We start from the raw sequence: 19,837 nt of genomic DNA, 5'->3' as shown, positions 1-19,837 counted from the left end.
TTGTCTGAAGTGCTGGTTTCATTCATGTAGTATTCTAGCGCCTTAAAGATGTCTCCTCGTGCCAATTCATACTAAGCATGGACAATATTGTTGGGCTATAAATATATGTCCAAATAATCTTCTCACTTTCACATCGACGAAATTAAAAACAATAGCTCACTGCTACGAATATACCAACGATGTACTTCTTTGTTCTTATAGCCACTATTTACAAGGAGAGGAACAATATAAAAGTAAGTTACCGACGATGTACTAAAATCATTGGTAAGTCAAAGAATCTTGGCAAAATAATGATATATTTTTTACATAAATTATTTTATGTTGTTGGTTCTTTTTCTTTTCAAATTTTCTCCAATATAAAATGCTATGTTTTTTTTAACATAAAATAGAAATCAATCACCACAAATACGATCGGCAATTATGTAATCAGCCACAACGCAAAGCACGGATTAGCATGTGGTCTTCTGCCCAATTTTATGAAGCTTGTAAAAACACCCCTCAATAGGCTTCAATTACAGTAGTTTCAATATCTTGGAGATCATAGAGCCACCCTAAAGCTAACAATAACACATAAGATTAAAGGCTCTTTCCAATAGCAAGACCTTGGTCAACAATGCATCCCTAATCGAGGGGCACAGATTCAAATATAGTCGACACAAGATGGTCCTTGGTTTGGTGACCGGGAAGGCCGTGTCCGTCTCCATAATCGTAAAAGCAATGAGAAGCCCGTGCCATGTTCAAACAGGCACCGAGAAAAGGCTTGAACCCGGAGAATGGGTAGTCCTCAAACACTTCTTTATTCATCTTCTTCCAAGTCTTGCGCACTAGATGCTTGATATGTTCTCGTGCGGCCTCTTCTGAAGCACCGGTTTCATTCATGTAGCATTCCAATGCCTTGGAGTTGTCTCCTCGTGCCAATTCATGCTAAGCATGGACAATGATGATGGGTTACAAACATAATTCTCCACATTCATTTTACATTTGTATCAGAGATATAGAAAATGAATAGCATATCACTGTGGATATTCCAATAATGTGTATTTTTTATAAGAGATAATTTATAAGAAAGCACAACTATCAAAGTAAGTTACCGATGATGTACTGAGATCATCATTGAAGCGAAGGATCCTGGCAGAAGAATGCATGACACCCGGGATTTTCGACACATAATCAAGTCCCTCTTCCGTCACTTCGTCCGTGGTTAGGAAGTAGCTATCCAACATCAAAATCAGCCCTCCGATTGAATCCACCGCAACGTCCATGTACTCCTTCAGTGTCGGTTTAATGCCCTTGTTGTACCAATAGACCTCCTTCATGTACGCCTTGCATTCATCGGCCCACTATAGGATTAAAATTCGAAAAAGGTGTCAATGACAAAGTCGAGGGACCTTCTTTTCTCACACCTTCATGGATTCTCAATGTTCAAAGAGAAGTCATAAGGAAAGTTAGAAGTAGAAAAATGAGTTAATTGATGCGGGCTAGAAATTATAAGGCGAAAGATTTAGCAAGTCGAGATTACCACTTTTCGCAAGTAAGGGATGGGGTTGATTCCTCGTTCTCTCATCGTCCAATACCCAACTTCGTTGGTCGTGTTGTACAAGACCATAAAGCTATCTCTTATTGTTGGAGGAAGCTTATCTATATTTGTAATGTCCCACCTAGAAAAGTTATCACCATTTCAACAATCTTATCAATTTTACCCTCATTCAATATGCTTTTTAGTAATAACAATGACAATTAGTGCATACCATAACTTTACTAGCTGAAACCAAACAATTACATATAAGAAAAACAAGCTGACATAAAACATGATATGAGCAATCAAAGAATTTATTTCATTAATACAATTTTCAGGATTTGTTCTGGGCAAGATGTTCATAGACTAATTAATTCCGTCTTTTTTCTTGGCCATAATAGGTTACAAGAGTAAATTATGATGGTAATGATAACCTGAGAATGAAATCTGTTAAGAGCTCAAGCTCTTCTGGCGTCCCATATATATCATAAACGTCATCGATAAGTGTCACCAGACAACCAATCCTTGTATTCAATTCTCTGAAAGCTGTATATTGAGGTTCAAAAACAAATATACAGCTCCAAAATAGTTTTCCACTAGTCTGTCCCTAAAGAAGGTCATCTTGTTCGCCCCAAGTTCAACCCACCACCTGAAAATTTTGTCATATGATGAGTAAGTCAATCAAAATGCACTCCTACTTTGCCAAATTGCATGAACTATAGAGTGCTTGTGCATACCTTGCCAGATTGCTGACTTCCTTCCTATGGATTGATTGCACTAAATTGAAGTCTATTTTAGCCAATCGTAACAAAGAAGGGATCATGTCTTGCTGTTTCCCGTACATGTCCATGAACCACCGAGCCTCCAACCTGTTTGGTCTCCAGTGGATCGGCATATCTAATGCATGACTCACGTTGCTCGCTATATTAGTGGGAACTTCGTTAAGGTTTAGATCCTTCAGATGCTTTGAAGCGAATTTCCAACCTTCATCGAGTATGGTTTCGCCTTCCAATCCGTGAAAAGAAGCTTCATAAAGACCAAGAAGCCCCTTCACATCTTCATGGATCGATTCGTTGAATGTGCCCATCTTGCTCATAAACCTTTGAAACACATCTACATGTCCAACAAATGAAATGGTAGGGTAAAAGTTGATGCGTCAACATATTCCACAAAAGGTAAACTAGTTGGCAAGTACCCTGTGGTACGTTGTATCCATGTTGTCTGAGTAGTCGGAATCGAAGAGAAGCAGCATAGAGATTATTTGAAATTTGAGCATCTTCGGTGTTGTTATAGATGGAACTTAGAGCATTCTTGATCTCCGTCTCAAAATGGTATCCTAGTCCAAGTCTTTGAACCACATCAATGAACTCGAGCTTGGCCGCCTGATTTATCTCCTTGTCAAATAGACCCCTAACTTCTTCCTTCAACCTTTGAACTTGCTCCATATATTTATCCTCCTAGGCACATGAAGAACTCAACGAAAAAAAAATGAGATCTTAATCAAAGTTCATGCACAAGCAAACTAGAATATTGCCTCTCATATTAAAACAGATCGATTCTCAATATATTTGCAGACACATTTTAATAGGCACTGTTGAGCTCTTGTCTAAATATGCCATTTTGACCAGGTTTGTCGATATCTTCTATATGATATTGTTGTGGTTGGTCATACATTCGATACTATGGCATTGGATGAATATGTAAATTGATGTTACATATCTCGAAGTACACAAGAAATGTATATATCCATATATCTAATTCAAAGTACAGTTTTTCTTTCGTTTCTATGTCGTTTTGGAATTCGTGGACCCATCCCATCAAAGTAAATAGAAAATAGGGAAAAGTGCGGTTAGCTCACTGATTTTTTTTTTTTTGTCAATATGGTAACTTAAAACTTGAACACAGCAAAGTGAAGCCGAGGCACTAATTGATGCCAACAGAAGGCTAATATTCAAATAATGAGTGCCATCATGGAATAAAGTGTTAGTGAAATTTGCTGAAATTTATCTTCGAGTTATTGTTTTTGTAGTTTTGCGAATTGAATATCCACAATAATGGCGAGTTTTTCCACATCTTACTTTTAGCTAGCATTGACATGAACATGAACTTTAAATTGTCAGAACCATAGACCAAAAAGTTTGATAGGGAATTTTTGCAAGTTTGAGGACCAAATTGGAAAAAGAACGCAAATTCAGGACCAAATGTGAATATTTTCCAGAGTACTTAAGCTAGGCTGGGTTTTGTGGCAAAAAATGAAAATCATTACCGTGTAATCAACACTGAGTGACTGCACAACGCCATAGTCCCAAACACTGGGTTCCCAATTCGCCGAACGTCTTGCAATCTCTTGATCTTCAATCTTCGAAGCGCATGTCACGAATTGGGCGCCGGAGGAGGCGCGGGAGGAGGAGGAGGAGGAGGAGGAGCGAAGGTGTCTAAACGATAAGAGAGAGGGTTGATTATGGCAGATCGCGGAGGGGAGGAAGCTTGGGCACAAAACTGGAAGAGCCATTCCGAAATTTATTGCATGTCTCTTAGTATGCTAACCATCCTTTATATAGGGGTTGTTGTGGAGGCCGTCATGGAAAAAGTTTTTAGTTGCTTTCGGTGCAAATTTTTCTATTTACACGAGCCATTCTCCAAGCATTGTAATTCACCTGCTTATTTTTTTTCCCTCCTAAAATGGTTATCCTCGACACACCATGTTTAATTTGGATAAATAAAAACCCCGCGCTTTAAAAATATTGGTGTCGAAACATGACACAAAACCTTTCTTTGACTCATATTCTTACAATCAGGTTGTACATGGGTTGTTTAAACATTTAAAAGGTAAGGTGAAAATGAACCTAAAAATTTAAAGTTCAATCAGATTGGGTGTTAATGGAAGTTTAGATCAGTTATTTATGTTTCTACATGCAAAACGTTTCCTACATGACGTGTGCATTGACTGGATGCCTCGCCAGTGCTGATGTGTGATGACGTCAACAATACATGCGAAGGAGCTTTCGGCGCACAAAGGCACACGGCGTGTGAACCCAATGGGGCAGAGGCGCATGAGGGCACTTGTGGCAGCGGCAACGAAATTTCCGAATCCAGCTCATCTGATGGTTGTGCGTGTTTTTCGAAACAAGCAACATAAATCGTCAGAACAGCACTTGAGCGGCGAATTTGGTGGAAAACGACATCGACGTGGCTCATGTATTGTTGCTACGAATGTTGTGTAAAAGGCTCAATGGACTGTTCCTCAAATAACAAAAGCTCAAGAAAATGACGCTTCAAGGGTCATAACCTAGTATTCGTTTCAGTGCCACAACCTTTTTCTCAATCACTTCAATGCAATTTTGCCGAAAAATTAATCACCTCAGTGCCATTGGCGATTTGTGTATATGGAAAATCTGACATAACCTTATTTTAATATATAATGTTCAATGCAGCTTGCCGACAAAATAAAATCATTGGAAAAGAAGTCTTGCATCACATTTGTTTGCCTTAAATTAACAATTTAGATTAAGTTATTGTGCTCTTGAAACCCTAACTCCACAAATAATGAACTAGGGCAAAATTAGTTGTTGAAATTTGCAATGGAGAGCAGGAGCTAAACAAGTGGCTCCCTATCTTGTCAACTTGGTCAGGACAAAGTGGTGGAGGCTAGGCGTTGCTCTGCAATGTGAATCCGAAGCCACATGTGTGTTCCCGTTTAGGGATCTACTGGTAACTATCAAAGGAATTGCTCTTCCAATTTGAGGAGTATTGAAGCGGGAATGGCCCCTTCGTGACTGACAAGACAATGAAATGGAAAAGTATTTTTTTTTTAAATCTTAAACTTATTACATTGATTTTAATTAAGTCTTAAATCTTTCAATTGAACCAATTTAATCATAAACATTTTGCATTTGTAACAATTGAGTTCATCCAATCAATTTTTGCCGAAAATCACTAATTTTGACATCAGCCGTCCTATGTGGCACAATCAACATTGACATGGACAAAATTTACAATTTTAAATGTTTTGTAAACTTTTTTGTTATGTTTCTTTTCTTTTTTTTCCATTGTGGCTAGAAAGGGTCACTAGTGAACCTCGCCAAGCACTAGGCAAGGGCTTGTGAGCCCTTGCTGGCCACTAGCAAGTGTCACGGTCCCTTGGCTAATCTGCAAGGCTTCTCTGGCCACAATGAAAAAAAATAGTAAAAATAGTAAAAATTCAGAAAAAAATATTAAAAATTTGTCCATCTCGACCCCAATCATGCTACATAAGACACCCGGCGTTCGTGTGAGCGGTTTCTAGCAAATATTGGTCGAATGAATGGACTCAATTGGCACAAATGCATTTAGGATTAAATTGATTTAATTGAAATGTTTAGAATTAAACTGGTACTAATATAATAGGTTCTAGACTTTTTGATATTTTTCCTAATGAAAATAGAAAATTGCAAGTTGAAGAAAACTCAGCGCAAAATCAAGTACCACAAGTGCTACGTCCTCTTGTGCTTCGTCCAGACTTCAATTTCTTTTTAAAATGTCACACCAGACTTAAAAATTTATTAAAAAACCACATAAAACAAATCGCCGGAATTTCTCACAAGAAGCACTGTAGCAATCAATATTCGACCAACGTGGCGATATCGGACCAAACTGATAAAAAAAGTCATGTATCTTTTTTTCCCACAAAAAGCTCTATAGCAAGAGAAGAAATATGTGGAAGAGAGAATAATTGTTTCTCTTGTAATGAAAAATTTTCAATCAAGGATATGTACAGTTAAAGGAGACATATATATTATCCTAGAATTATGGACATTTGAGGAAATATACTGATTATCCCCAACTTCCGACTTTAACTTTTTCTTTAAAAAAAAGTCATTAAAAAATGTTGTCTCCTTTAAGATAAACTAATAGAAGTATTAGCAATAGTAGACAAAATAGAAATAATTTGAAGGCCAAATATCATGAAAAGCCTCTAACTTTTTATTTACCTTTTTATAAAAATCAGTTCTCAAATTATAAAACGTTCTCTCAGATACTGTCGAATATAAACAAAAATAAAAAATAAAGAAAGAATATTAAAGAAAATGAGTGAGGACTCGCCAAATTTCAAAAAGAAACTGTAAGAAAAACATAATAGAACGTTTTCGCGACATCAAGTCAGGAATAAATGCAACCTCGTGCCTTTATATCTCTGCTCTCATAGCCGAAGGTAGTTTGCTATTGATTGCAAATGTCACAAAATCCTTCTAGAGAAGCGAAAACTAATGCCCACCAAATCCAGCCGCTCCTAATTAATGGGGCGTCGCTAGTACAAAATCAATGTGAGTTTGGCTAGGGTGGCTTTGAATAGTAGGATATGTCTCCCATTCAAACTAGGACTCCACCAAACTCCCTTTCCATTGTACGTATTGTGATACAACGCCTACAGATAAAATTTTGTGCTTTTCACATGTAACTTTTGATGGTTGTTGACTGAGAAATCATAATCAATACGCAAAGATGCTGTCCATAGATGTGCTCCGATTGAAGCTTAACAAAGGTGTCCTATATCAAAGTCAAAATCTTAATAACATGGATCTGTCAAAATCTTAATAACATGGATCTAGGAGTATAGTTATTGTCAATCTAGACACATACTAATGATAAAGTTAGATTCTACATGAGAATTTTCAAATATCTCACAAAAGAACACAAAATTTGGCTTCCAATCCAAAAAAGTCCCCCCTTCCAGCATCCATCCGTAGTAGACGTTAGAGATTTGACATGTCGGCCGACATGTGCTTACACTGCTCGGATTTAGGTGACATGCATTAAGGATAAATGAAAAGATGTGTCGCTCAATAAATTATTTAATAATAGTGAGAAACTATTGGATAGTTGGGGCTTTCCGCATCAATTCCACTAAAATGAGTCCTACTCATTAGAGTTTTCAAAATTTCTTCTCTTCTCTCTCCTTACAATCTCCTCCATAGTAGTTTTGAGAGATTCAGCATGTCGGTCGACATGTGCTTACACCGCTTGGATTTAGGTGACATGCATTAAGGATAAATGAAAAGATGTGTCGCTCAATAAATTATTTAATAATAGTGAGAAACTATTGGATAGTTGGGGCTTTCCGCATCAATTCCACCCATTGATTATCATGTGTCCGAAATGAGTCCTATTCATTAGAGTTTTCAAAATCTTCTCTCTTCTCTCCCTACTATCTCTCCCTCCATTATTAATTTGATGAACAAGGGGTCCTAACCTAAGGCACAATTTTAATGGGACGGATCTACAACTATTGTTATTGTCAATTTAGTGAAATTACATCTACTACTGATAAAGTCAGATTTTGTCTAAAGTTTCAAACATCTCATAAAAGGACACAAATTTTGGCTTCCAACCCAAAAGGTCCCCCCCCACCCTAGGGGTTCCTTGAGCTTGTTTTCGCTTCTATCTGTAGTTGCTACCGAAAAAGCATACCATATGCCTCAAATGGAGGACAACCAAAAAGATGTCACATCACTCTACAAAATTCTTTGTGAAAGCGAGACAATATTGAATAGTCATGGCTTCCACGTCAGTCATAGGCCACTCCACTCACTAATCAACACATGTTCAGAGGGTTTCAAAGTTTTCAAAAATAAATAAATAATAATAACATAAATGATTCCTTAATTTTAACCTATTGACTAATGTAATTCATGAATTTTTAATTTGTTCAATGCAGTTCCTAAACTTTATCCCAATATGTAATGTGGTTCTTGCACTTTTAATTTGTTCGATGTAGTCCTTAAATTTTTGTGTACATGTTCAATTTAGTTCTTAAATTGTATGAAGTGCTTAATGTTATTTTTCCATTAATTCAAGTTTAATGACAATATTGAATATTTTCATATAGTTTATGGACTAAATTGAATATCTTTCAAAAGTTTAGGGACCACATTGGACAAGTTAAAAGTTTGAGGACCACATTACACATTAAACTAAAATTTCGATATCATTTATGTCATTTTCTCTATGAAATTCCTCTCCTCTCTCTTTAAAGCGGGCTTCTTTACTGAGACACACTCTCTCTCTCCCTCTTCACTTCATCTCCCTTTGGGCAAAGCAAATCATCTCTTTCTAACATTGGTGATTACACTTCCAAATCACCTACTTTACTCTACACTTGACCGCTCTTCTTCGACCCTTTCATCAGCCATCACAAAATGTGACATCCTAGATTTTCGACCTTATTTTCTACTGAATTAATCAGGCATTTCATTGATGCATCTATAGGGCTGTTCTCAAAGCCGATCACTCTCGAGATAACTAGACTATCCAGGGAAGCCATTAAAGAATTTTAAGGTAATAAACTTGAGAATTCGATCAAGAATTGACTTATCGATCGTGCTCATCTTTAGAGGCAATTACGACACAGTATAAAATCGATTTGAAATCAGAGATAGGTCTGTTCGACTGAGATGTGTGGCCGATCGTGGGTGACTCCACTAAATTGGAAAATTCTTGTCGACCGGTACTAATCTGATTTTACTATCGTTTTGGTACTCTGTGTCCGTAATTGAATTATCGAGATTTTCACGACAATCAAGAGTCGCCAATGTGTCGAGTGGGTTCATTGTGGCTCGAAGAAAATCGACCACAAGTTATTTGCACTAAAAATTTCTGAAAGTTACCCAGTAACTTAGGTCACGCTAAAAACGCGTCGAATGGAAATTAACAGTGAATTCGAGTCCGATTTCAAAAATTGAAGGTCTTGTCATATCACGATCTATTTTAGGAATGTCGACTCACCCTCCGAAGAATTTTCGGAGATTCCGAGATTTTTTTCGGAAAATCGATTCGGACATCGCGGAAATTAGCGGAAAATTGGATCGGCCAAATTGATTGGATTTTTGGGCCTCTTTATCGAACCTTTGGGTGTCGGGGGCTTGCTGAAATTTGTATGAGATATTTCTTCGATGAAATTGGACGTTAATTTGGGAAATTTCATGAAGACATTGAAGCTAAATTAAGTGAATTTCGGATCCAAAGAGAAGGGTTGTATTTTTGGCCTCAAATTGGTTAATTTGTGGAAATTTTCTTCAAGAAAGAATTAGGGGACATGTGTTTAACTAAAGAGATAGGATTGTTGACTTTAAGCATTGTTCTAATCTTCTTGAACAATGGAATCCAGCTGCCTTTCCCTCTGTCCATAGCTGTCTTTCTCTCCATTGGCCATTACATTCATTTCCCTTAGAATTCGAACACCACACGCCAGCTCCTTCGTCTCTCTCTTTCTGCTCGGTCGTTCCTCGCTGCGAAGACCCCCATTGAAGACTCCACCGAAGCAGCTTCTGACCTTGCCGCTGCAGCCCCACTCACCGAAGCTCCATCCCTCTGCCGTGTGCGAGTCTTCTCTCGCTGCCATCCCCACGAATCCAGTCAACCGAGCTCATCTTCACGCAAGTCCACTTCCATCGCCAGCTGCACGAAGAAGGCCAAAGCCCAATCCACCGAGCTGCCGCTTCTGCCATCATTTGCCCGCGTGTCTTCATCAGCTTCTTCAACCCACTGAAGCTGCTCGTCTTCTTCAGCTGCACGTGGAGTGGTTTTGCTCGGTCAACCACCAAAGAAGCCCCACCGTTGACCCTCATCTTCGCACGTTCGGCCCAGCAGCGGCGTCCCATTGAAGCAGCCCAGCGAAGACCAGGCCCACGGATCCTCCTCCATTTCCATCGCAGCTCATCTTGGGCTTTCTTGTTTAGCCCACAACCAGTGGATTCCAGCCCAGCAGTTAGGTCATTTGAAGCCCACACGAACATCCAAGTTCGGCCCAGGTTCCGTGAATTCTAGCAGCCCATCAATTGTCATCTTCAGCCGTGAAGCCAGCGAAATTTCAGCAGTCCAGCCCGCGAAGAAGGCCCAACCACAAGCTCAGCCCAAGCCCAGCAATTTTCTGTGGGCTTGCGAGGCTTGTAGGCCCGGCCCATGTGTCCGTCAATGCCGTTGAAAATTCAAGTTTCGGCCGTCGTCACGCCGTCGTCGCAGTGATCCGGTCTCCGCTTTTAATCAAGTGAGTTTTACTCACTAATACTTTCTTAGTTTGCTAATAATGCTTAAGGGTTGATTATATTAATTAAATGCAATTATGTGGTTAGATTAGTTTAGAATTATTTAATTAGTGACTTAATGATGCATGTTAGGTGATTGATTAGTGTAATTAGCAAGTAGAGACGTACTTCTATTTATTGAATGCATCTCGGGATTTTTCCCGACCCGTCTCGGGCTTCAATTAGGCATTACGGGCCTAAGTTGGATTTATTGTATTTATTTATTAATTTTCGGAATTATTTAATTATTTATTTATTTTCTGGAAATTAGGTTGGGATAGTCGACGACCGGAATTTTATGCTAATTGTCGTGGTGCAGTCCGTTTATTTAATTGAGCTTTATTTTGTGTTAAATTGAATTATTTGTAAAATTGAGAATTATTCTTTAATTGAGTAATCTTTGGTTATTAATTGAAAAATAACCGGACATTGGTTGATAATGCCAAAAGGATTTGAGTGGACTACAGAAAATGTGGGAATTATGGAAATGAAAAATATTAAATTTTGGCTAAGGCCAACCGTGTGCCCATGCACATATACTTTTGTCAGAAAATAATAAAAAGGGGACAAAATGATTATACGTTCGAAGTATCACGCGAAATACCGGCTCGGTGACCATATAAGTCATTTTGTAGAATGAACGGTATGCAAATGTCGGCTCGGTGACCCTATAGGTCATTTTGTAGAATGGACAACATGTAATGTCGGCTCGGTGACCCTATAGGTCATTTTGTAGAATGGACAACATGTAACACTAGCTCGGTGACCCTATAGGTCATTTTGTAGAATGGACTAGGGGTGTGCAAGAGAACCAGGATCCGCCAGGACCGCCTAGAACCGGACCGAAACCGCCCGGAACCAGCGGTTCCCGGTTCCACTTTATGGGAACCGGTGGGTACTGGTCCGGTTCCCGGTTCCATGGGTGAATCCGTCCACACACCCACCTGAACTGGACCGATTAATTTTTAATTTAAAAAAAAATTACTAATAACAAACCCTAATCAGGCTATTGATTTGTCTATTTCGGTAATCTTTGAACGTGGTATTTAGCTGGGTTTTTTTGCCAAGTTCTTCGTTTGAGTTCGGGAAGTTGTGTAATTGTAAGTTTGTGAGTTAAGAAGATATCTTTGTACCATGTGAGATATGGTTGGGGATTTTTAATGCAGCTAACCTGTTTGATGGATAGAAGTTTTAGTTGGGTGTAATTTTATGAGTCAGTGTATGTGCCCGCAACGTCGACTTTATGTTTCCGATTCGTGGGTGCGGAATGCGTTTTCTTTCCTGCTAAATCCATGGGGTTCGTTGCTTCTTAATGCTGAATTTGTTCCGCAAAGCAAGTGAAAGCGGTTTGTCGATACAAAGATGAACCGGTTCCATGGATCCACCCGGGAACCAGACCGGACCGGCGGTCCGGTTCCCAGGTGGATCCATCCAACAAATGGGTGGATTCCGATTCCAATTTTTCGGAACCAGTCATTAACGGGCGGCTCCCGATTCTAGGTTGGGAACCGCCTGCCCGTACCATGCACACCCCTAGAATGGATGGCATGCCATAACGGCTTGGTAACTAGATGGGTTATTTTATAGAATGGACGTTATGATGAATATACTTAGTGACTTATAATGTCATTTCAGGGATTGAATCGTTTAAAAATACTGGCTTGGTAACCTGATGGGTTATTTTAGAGAATGGATAGTATTGATTGAAATGACCAAGAATGGTCCGTTTGTCATGTAATCGACTAGGTCAACTAATCAATGATTTGATCCAATTATCGTGAATTGATTGATTGAATGTGAATGATTGGTGAATGGTCCGACTAACATGTAATTGACAAGGTTGATTGATTGAGATATCGATCTGTGATGTGATTGCTTGAGTGCTTATTGAACTGTACAGATATGCAGGTGGAATCTAAGGCCAAGGTAAGTCCTCTGACCCGTGTGTGCATGGCAGCCCAGATAGCGTATTGGTTTACTAATCGGGTTTTAAGGGGTAGAACTTGTTGAGACGTTGTCTCATTGGTTATTGAATAACCATTTCAAGTCTATAGATGGCCCCTACTGAGTTTTTGGGTCAGTCTAAGAAGATCACAGAGCAGACCTCTTACTTTTCGTTTTATGGGTACCCTAGGGGTTGGACCTACGAGCTGGTAAGGTCTATAGTTTCGGTCGATGTGGGTTTCACCCACAAGGTGCCCCATCGATATAGATCGTGGTACCACCAGGCTCAAGATGGCCAGAGAGAAGGTCCCCTATCGGAGTCTAAGATACCTCTGTGTGTTCTTGAGGCTGCCTTTGGGAAGGGCAATGCAGATCCCCCTCCGGGCTCTATCGTAGATGCATCAGGCCTGAATTTTGAAGACCTCAGAAGTCCGATGCAGTCTACTGAGAGCTTCGATTGGAGTGAGGAAGATGGCGAGGAGGATGATGAGGAAGATGACGAGGAGGTGGATGAGGACCCGTAGCTTGTGGAACCCCACCCCGTTTGTAGATCTTGTTCCTAGACTTGTTTAAGTTGAGCATGACTTGGTAGCCTGCTTTATATATATGTGTACTTGGTTTGCAATGTATATAAGTGTGGTTGTTTTTGAAAGTTCGGAATTTAGTCATACTTTCCTATCCCATTGTTTTATTGTTTGGGATTTTTATAAATGCTTTCACATGTGCTATTGAAAATGAAAGGGTCGGAGATATGTTGTACTGAGATATTGCATTCTAAAATCGACCAAGGTAAGGGATGTGTATGTGCCTAAGGATCGGGGCGTGACACAAAATGCCCCACTTTTCTAGCTCCCTCTCAAGATCCCTCCTCTCTCGTGACCTGCCCACCATGGCCCAAGCTTCCACGCCTCCACTTTCGAAACCGGCGTCCACTTCTAAAACCACGAGCCTGACAACCTTAGCCTCGACCTAGGTCGTTTGGAAAGTCTTCTTTGTTCTACCCCAGGTTCATCCAGCCAAGGTTGCCGAAGACATGGTACTTCTCTAGTCAAACATTGTAAGTCGAACCCTGCTCGTGAAGAGCAATAGGAGGGCCTGGGTTGGCCTAACGTGAATATCTAGCATGTGATCTACCCTGCTCATGAAGAGCAATAGGAGGGCCTGGGTTGGCCTAACGTGAATGTCTTGAATGCGATCTTCTAAGAGGAGGAAATTTATCTATCTATTGACTGGATGGAGTTACCGAAAGTAAAACCACATGCATCTCACCATTCAAGCCTTTTGATGAAGTAAACTTATGGAGATTAGAGTTTTCCTTATTAGAGAAAATCGTTAGAGATATTATTAGATATTACGGAAATTTTTGAATGTTTTGTGATTCTCTAATATAGCTAATTTCCTTTCTTATGCATATTGTTTGGGTATAAATGCCCTTCTTTAATAACTTGTAAAGTTAAGCCAATTAAGTAAATATGTAGTCTTTACTTATTGTCTCTCCCTCTCTGAAGATCCTATAATATATACATGGCGTCAAAACTACCAAGAAAGAAGGAATTAAATCAAACATTAGCTATTTTTTTCCCCTTTATTATATCTTTAGTCATCTCATCTTCAGTAACTTCCCAATTTTATCAACACTCAACAATGCTACTATGGATGTTATTCGTTGCGGTAGTCTCTTCTAATTGCGAGCAACATTAATGAGCAAAATTGCCGTCAAATATCTAGGTAGCTATGAGCACCGGAGTCAAGCATACCCCCATTGGGTGCCAAACATGAGCTCGATGAGATGATGCCATCAAGTATCCAAGTAGTTGTGAGCGCCAGAGTTAAGCACACTTTATCAAGTAGCCAAAGATAAGCACAAAGGGGATGATGCAATTTAGTTTGCCGCAATTCAAGTTGGGTTTCCACACAATCCTATAAAGGTTGTATGACAAAGATATGTCAACTTTCTAAGCATGTGTTACTTTAGCGCTCGTCAAATATGGTTTGTTTAGTGCAAGGTCTGACTTACACGACGCTTGATCACATACTTTTGAAGAAAGTTGCACCAATCATATGCAAGCTGGATGCTCCAACTTGAGGGGGAGTGATGAAGTATGTTCAATGGTAATTAGAGATTTCCTTGTTAGAGAATATCGTTAGAAATATTATTAAATATTAAGAATATTATTTAATATTTCATGATTCTCTAAGATAGCTAATTTCCTTTCCTGTAAATATTATTCAGGTATAGGAATGAAATTGGCATGGTGAAGATCTCGAAACCGATCGCAGGAGGTCCAGAATTGGCCGACAAGAAGCCGAACAACCCCACCCCATCAACAGCTGGTCAGACCGATTCATGCTAGTTTGCCGATACTTGATCGGTTCAAACTGGTTCTAGCTGGTTCACACATTAGTGGCTCTTATGGGTTCAAAACTTATGAATTTGGTCTCTCAAGGACCAAAATGAAGAGGAAATTTACATGATTTGAGGAGAAATTTTCCAATTTCATTTCAATTAAGTCAATTAAATTTTATAAATGTGACCTATGGACCCTCTATTGACTTAGTTAAGCGATTATTGTAAAAAGCAACGAATTAAGACTATGGGTTTGTTAGATTGAGCCTTAAGGGCTAAAATGAACAATTTTGCAATTTAATGGTCGAAATTGCAAATGAATTGAAATTGGATTCAATTAATGTTGCAATAAACCTATTTGACTAATTACCCATGTGTAGAATCATCTAATGTATTCAAATTGACTTTAAATTGAAGCATCCAAGCTCTTGTCAAAAATAAACTTAGATCTAATATTAAAATTGGACCTAGGTCCATACAATTGAACCATAGACTTGATTGGGTCAACTTGAATTTCTCTAATTGAAACTCAATTGCTTGATTTTCTTATACTCAAGAGAGTAAAATTCCTCAAATCGGGGAGTTCTAATGTGAATTTCTCAAAATTAGTCTCGGATTCGAACCTATCTTAAGAAAATGAGTAAAAATCGATTATCCGTTTGTATATCATGAAGAATAGATTTTGGCCCTCTACGTAGGGCTCAATGTGGTAATTTGCAAAATCAAGTGAACAAATGGGTTTAAAATAGTCCCTAGACCAAATGTCGTAAAAGGAACTACACCTAACCGTAACTAGAATAAAAGTAATTCCATTTTTGGACAATTTAGAACCAAAAATCAAAAAATTTGGAAAACAAGTTAAATTTTGTGAAATTTATACAAATCAAATTGACGCTAAAAGAAGTGCTTTTATGGATTTTTTATTTTTTCTATTTTTTAATCAAAGGTTTGACCAAAAGTCAACCATTTAGTTGATTTTTTTTTTTAAATATTGATTTTTTGGTCAAATCTTTGATTTTTTGAAAAATTGATTTGATGAAAGTGAAAATTAGGTGAAAAGTCGATTTTTGACTCGGGATTAACTTTTGATCAAAGAATTGACCAAAAAGTCACTTGAAAGTCAACGATTTGACTTTTCGAATTTTTCTAAAAAATGAATTGGAAATTGCTTAAAAGTAACGACACAAAATAAAGAAATGAGAAAACGATATTTTTTAGTGAGAAACGGGCTCCATCGCGATCGGAAACCTAAATCTCGAATTTTTTACCTTTTCGACGCGTTGACTAAAAATTAAGTATCACTAATCACCACAAATTTTATTATCAATTATGTATATCAACCACAACTCAAAGCCCTGAATAGAATGAGGTTCCCCGGCGAATTTTATGGAGCTCGTACAACGCCCATCTATCATATAGGTTTCAATTACAATAGTTTCAAAGTCTTAGAGCTTCCAGAGCCACCCACCCAAAAGCTAATAATAACACGTAAGCCGATAGGCTCTTGCCAACAGCGACACCTCTGCTGGTAATATGCACCCTAATCGAGGGGCACAGGGTCGAATAGTGCCCTCACAAGGTGGTCCTTTGTTTCGTTGTCGGGAAGGCCGTGTCTGTCTTCGTACTGGTAAAAGCACTTAGAAGCTTGTGCCAAGTTCAGACAAGCGCCGAGAAAAGGCCCAAACCCAGAAGGTGGGTAGTCCTCAAACACGTCTTTGTTCATCCTCTTCCAAGTCTTGTGCACCATTTGCCTGACATGCTCACGCGTGGCCTCTTCCGAGGCGCCGGTTTCATTCATGTAGCATTCTAGCGCCTTGAAGTTGTCTCCTCATGCCAATTCATACTGACCATGAATGAGATTGATGTTTCACAAACATAAGTCTCAGGATTCTCATAAAATATATTAAAAAGAATAGCACGTATTTTTGAATCCATCAATGATGTGCTTTCTCTTCATAAGCGATTATATAAAAGGAGAAAGGTAAACGTCAAAGTAATTTACCAATGAGGTACTGAGATCATTGTTGAGTCGAAGGATCTTGGCAGAGCAATGCATGACACTCGGAATTTTCGACACGTAATCAAGCCCCTCTTCCGTCAATTTGTCCGTGGTTAGGAAGTAGCTGCCCAACAGCATAATCAGCCCTCCGATTGAATCCACCGCATTGTCCATGTACTCCTTCAGTGTCGGTTTGATGCCCTTGTTGTACCAATGGACCTCCTTTATGTACGCCTTGCATTCATCCGCCCACTAGAGGATTGAAATTCAAAAAAAGTGTGTCAATGACAAAGCCGAGGGACATTCTTCTTTCGTACATTTTTTGAATTCTCAAATGTTTAAATAGAAGTTTCATTACGAAAGTCAGAAGTAGAAAAGTGAGTTGCCTTGCACGGGCTAGAAATTATCAGGTGAAAGATTGAGCAAGATTACCACTTTTTGCAGGTAAGGAATGGTGTTGATTCCTAGCTCTCTCATCGTCCAATGCCCAATTTCGTTGGTCATGTTGTACAAGGCCATGTAACTATCCCTTATTATTGGAGGAAGCTTATCGATTTCTGTGATGTCCCACCTAGATAAGATATCAACATTTCAACATTTTGTAAATTTTACCAGCACCCGATACACTTTTAGTAATAACAATGAAGGTTAGTACTTACTACTACTTTAATTGCCTAGACCAATCAATTATATAGAGGAAAAAAAAAATCTAACTTAAAAAGTGATAAGTTCAAAATACATCAGAGAATTTATATCATAGAACTATCAAAATTTGTTGTATCCCTTAAGTCATTCAGAGACTATTTAATTGCTTATCGTTTCTCTAGGCAACAATAGTTACGAGCAAAAATGATGATAGTAATCATATTACACTAACCTAACAAGAAAATTTGTTAAGAGCTCGAGTTCTTCCTGTGTCCAATATACATCATAAACATCATCGATAAGTGTCACCATACAAGTGAGCTTCGTCGTCATTTCCCTGTAAGCTGTATATTGAGGTTCATCGACCATGGCGCAACACCAAAAATAGTGTTCCACCAATCTGTCTCTGAAGAAGGTCATCTTGTTCGTGCCAAGTTCAACCCACCACTTGAGAAATTTACCATGCAACAACTAAGTCGATCTAAATGTGCTCCTACAGGTTTGGTGTTTGCATGTAATTATATCTAGAGTGCTTGCGTATACCTTGCCATATTGCTAACTTCTTTCTTGTGGACTGATTGCACTAGATTGAAGTCTAATTTAGCCAATCGCAGCAAGGAAGGGATCATGTCTTGTTGTGTCTCGTACATGTCCATGAACCACCGAGCCTCCAACCTATTTGGCCTCCAGTGGATCGGCATATCTAATGTATGACTCACGTAGCTCGCTAACATAGCGGGAACTTTGTCGATGTTTAGATCCTTTAGATGCTTAGAAGCAAAGTTCCTCGCTTCATCAAGTATGGTTTCACCTTCCAATCCATGAAAAGAAGCTTCATAAAGACCAAGAAGCCCCCTCACATCCTTATTGAGTGATTCATTGAACGTGCCGGTCTTGTTCATAAATTGTTGAAACACATCTATATGTCCAAAAAAAGGAACGGTAAGGTAACTTTTGATGCATCAACATGATTTACAAAAGGGTAACCATATGGCGAATACCTTGCGGTATTTTGTATCCATGTTGTCTTGAGTAACCGGAATCCAAGGAAACTGCATGGAGATCGTTCAAAAGCTGAGCATATCCGGTGTTGTCATAGATGGAACTGAGAGCATTTTTTATCTCCGTCTCAAAACGGTATCCTAGTCCGAGTCTTTGAACCGCATCAATGAACTCGAGCTTGGCCACCCGGTTCATCTCCCTGTTGAATAGACCCCTGATTTCTTCCTTCAACCTTTGGACTTGCTCGGCATATTTATCCTCCTAGGCACGTAAAACATTCAGAAAAATGAGATCTTAATCAAAAGTAATACATAAGCAGAGTAAGCATTGTTGAGAATATGCCATTTTGATCAAGTTTATTGGTATCTCTATGGAATATTGTTATGTTGGTCGTATTTGATAGAGTGGCAGTGGTTGGTCGTATACAAAAGTACTCAGTAGTATACATCCTTATATCTAATTCAGAATACAGTTTCGTTTTTGTTTCTATGCCATTTTGGGTGTTGTGGACTCTATCTCATCAAAGTAAAAAGAAAGTAGGGAAAAGCATAATACGATCCTCAACTTGTGTTGTTTTTTTATTCCCCTTCTCAACATGATCCTTGAACTTAAAACTTGTACCGAGTTTTCTGCATCATACTTTCCGCTAGCATTGACACGCGCATGAGCTTCAATTTGCCAGAACCATAGACCAAGAAATTGGATAGGGAATTCCCACAAGTTCAAGGGACAATGAAAAAAAGGAATACAAAGTTCAGGACCGAGATGTGAACATTTTCCATAGAACATAGCCAGGCTGGGTATTGTGCCAAACCAAAAAGGATCATTACCATGTAATCAACTCCGAGTGACTGAAGAAACTCGTAGTCCCACACATTAGGTTTCCAATTTGCCAACCGTCTCACGATCTTTGGATTCTCGATCGTCACGGCGCATGTCACCGATTTAGCGCCTGAGGAGAAGGAGGAGGAGGAGCAGCGAGGGTGTCTGAAGGACAAGAGAGAGGTTGGTTATGGCTGATTGAGGAAGGGACGAAACTTGTGAACAGAGCAGGAAGAGCCATTGCGAAAGTTGTAGCGAGTCTCTTAGTATGCTAACCCCGCTTTATATAGATGGTGGTGTTGTTAAGCACCAGTCATGGAAAAAAGTCTATAGCCTTGGAAATGCGATTATTGATTTGCATAAAAAAGAATCTCGTGCTTAGGATTTGTTCAGAATTTCTCGAAGGATCCCACCCATGCATTCAAATATCATCGAGATTAGAAATCTCTATGCATCTTTCGACTAAATCTTTTTTCTAAAATGAGTCGATAAATCCTGTTGTC

At 39.0% G+C, this 19,837-nt stretch overlaps 2 pseudogenes across 1 annotated transcript; both read right to left on the bottom strand.

Annotated features, from left to right (window-relative positions):
* Positions 1–449: 449 nt before the first annotated feature.
* LOC104435471 lies at positions 450–4,030 on the bottom strand (annotated as a pseudogene). Its single transcript, XR_005548443.1, has 7 exons — positions 3,783–4,030; positions 2,712–2,973; positions 2,254–2,629; positions 1,951–2,165; positions 1,520–1,658; positions 1,092–1,340; positions 450–924 (listed from the first exon to the last, which is right to left on the bottom strand). The product of XR_005548443.1 is annotated as a monoterpene synthase-like (transcript).
* A 12,376-nt stretch (positions 4,031–16,406) lies between these two features.
* Positions 16,407–19,575, bottom strand: LOC120290740 (annotated as a pseudogene).
* Positions 19,576–19,837: the final 262 nt, after the last annotated feature.

The sequence above is a fragment of the Eucalyptus grandis genome, chromosome 1 (genome assembly GCF_016545825.1).
Source record: "Eucalyptus grandis isolate ANBG69807.140 chromosome 1, ASM1654582v1, whole genome shotgun sequence".
NCBI classification, from domain to species: Eukaryota; Viridiplantae; Streptophyta; class Magnoliopsida; order Myrtales; family Myrtaceae; genus Eucalyptus; species Eucalyptus grandis.
Note: the sequence above shows the minus strand (reverse complement) of the source record. Positions and strands in the feature narration are given on the sequence as shown.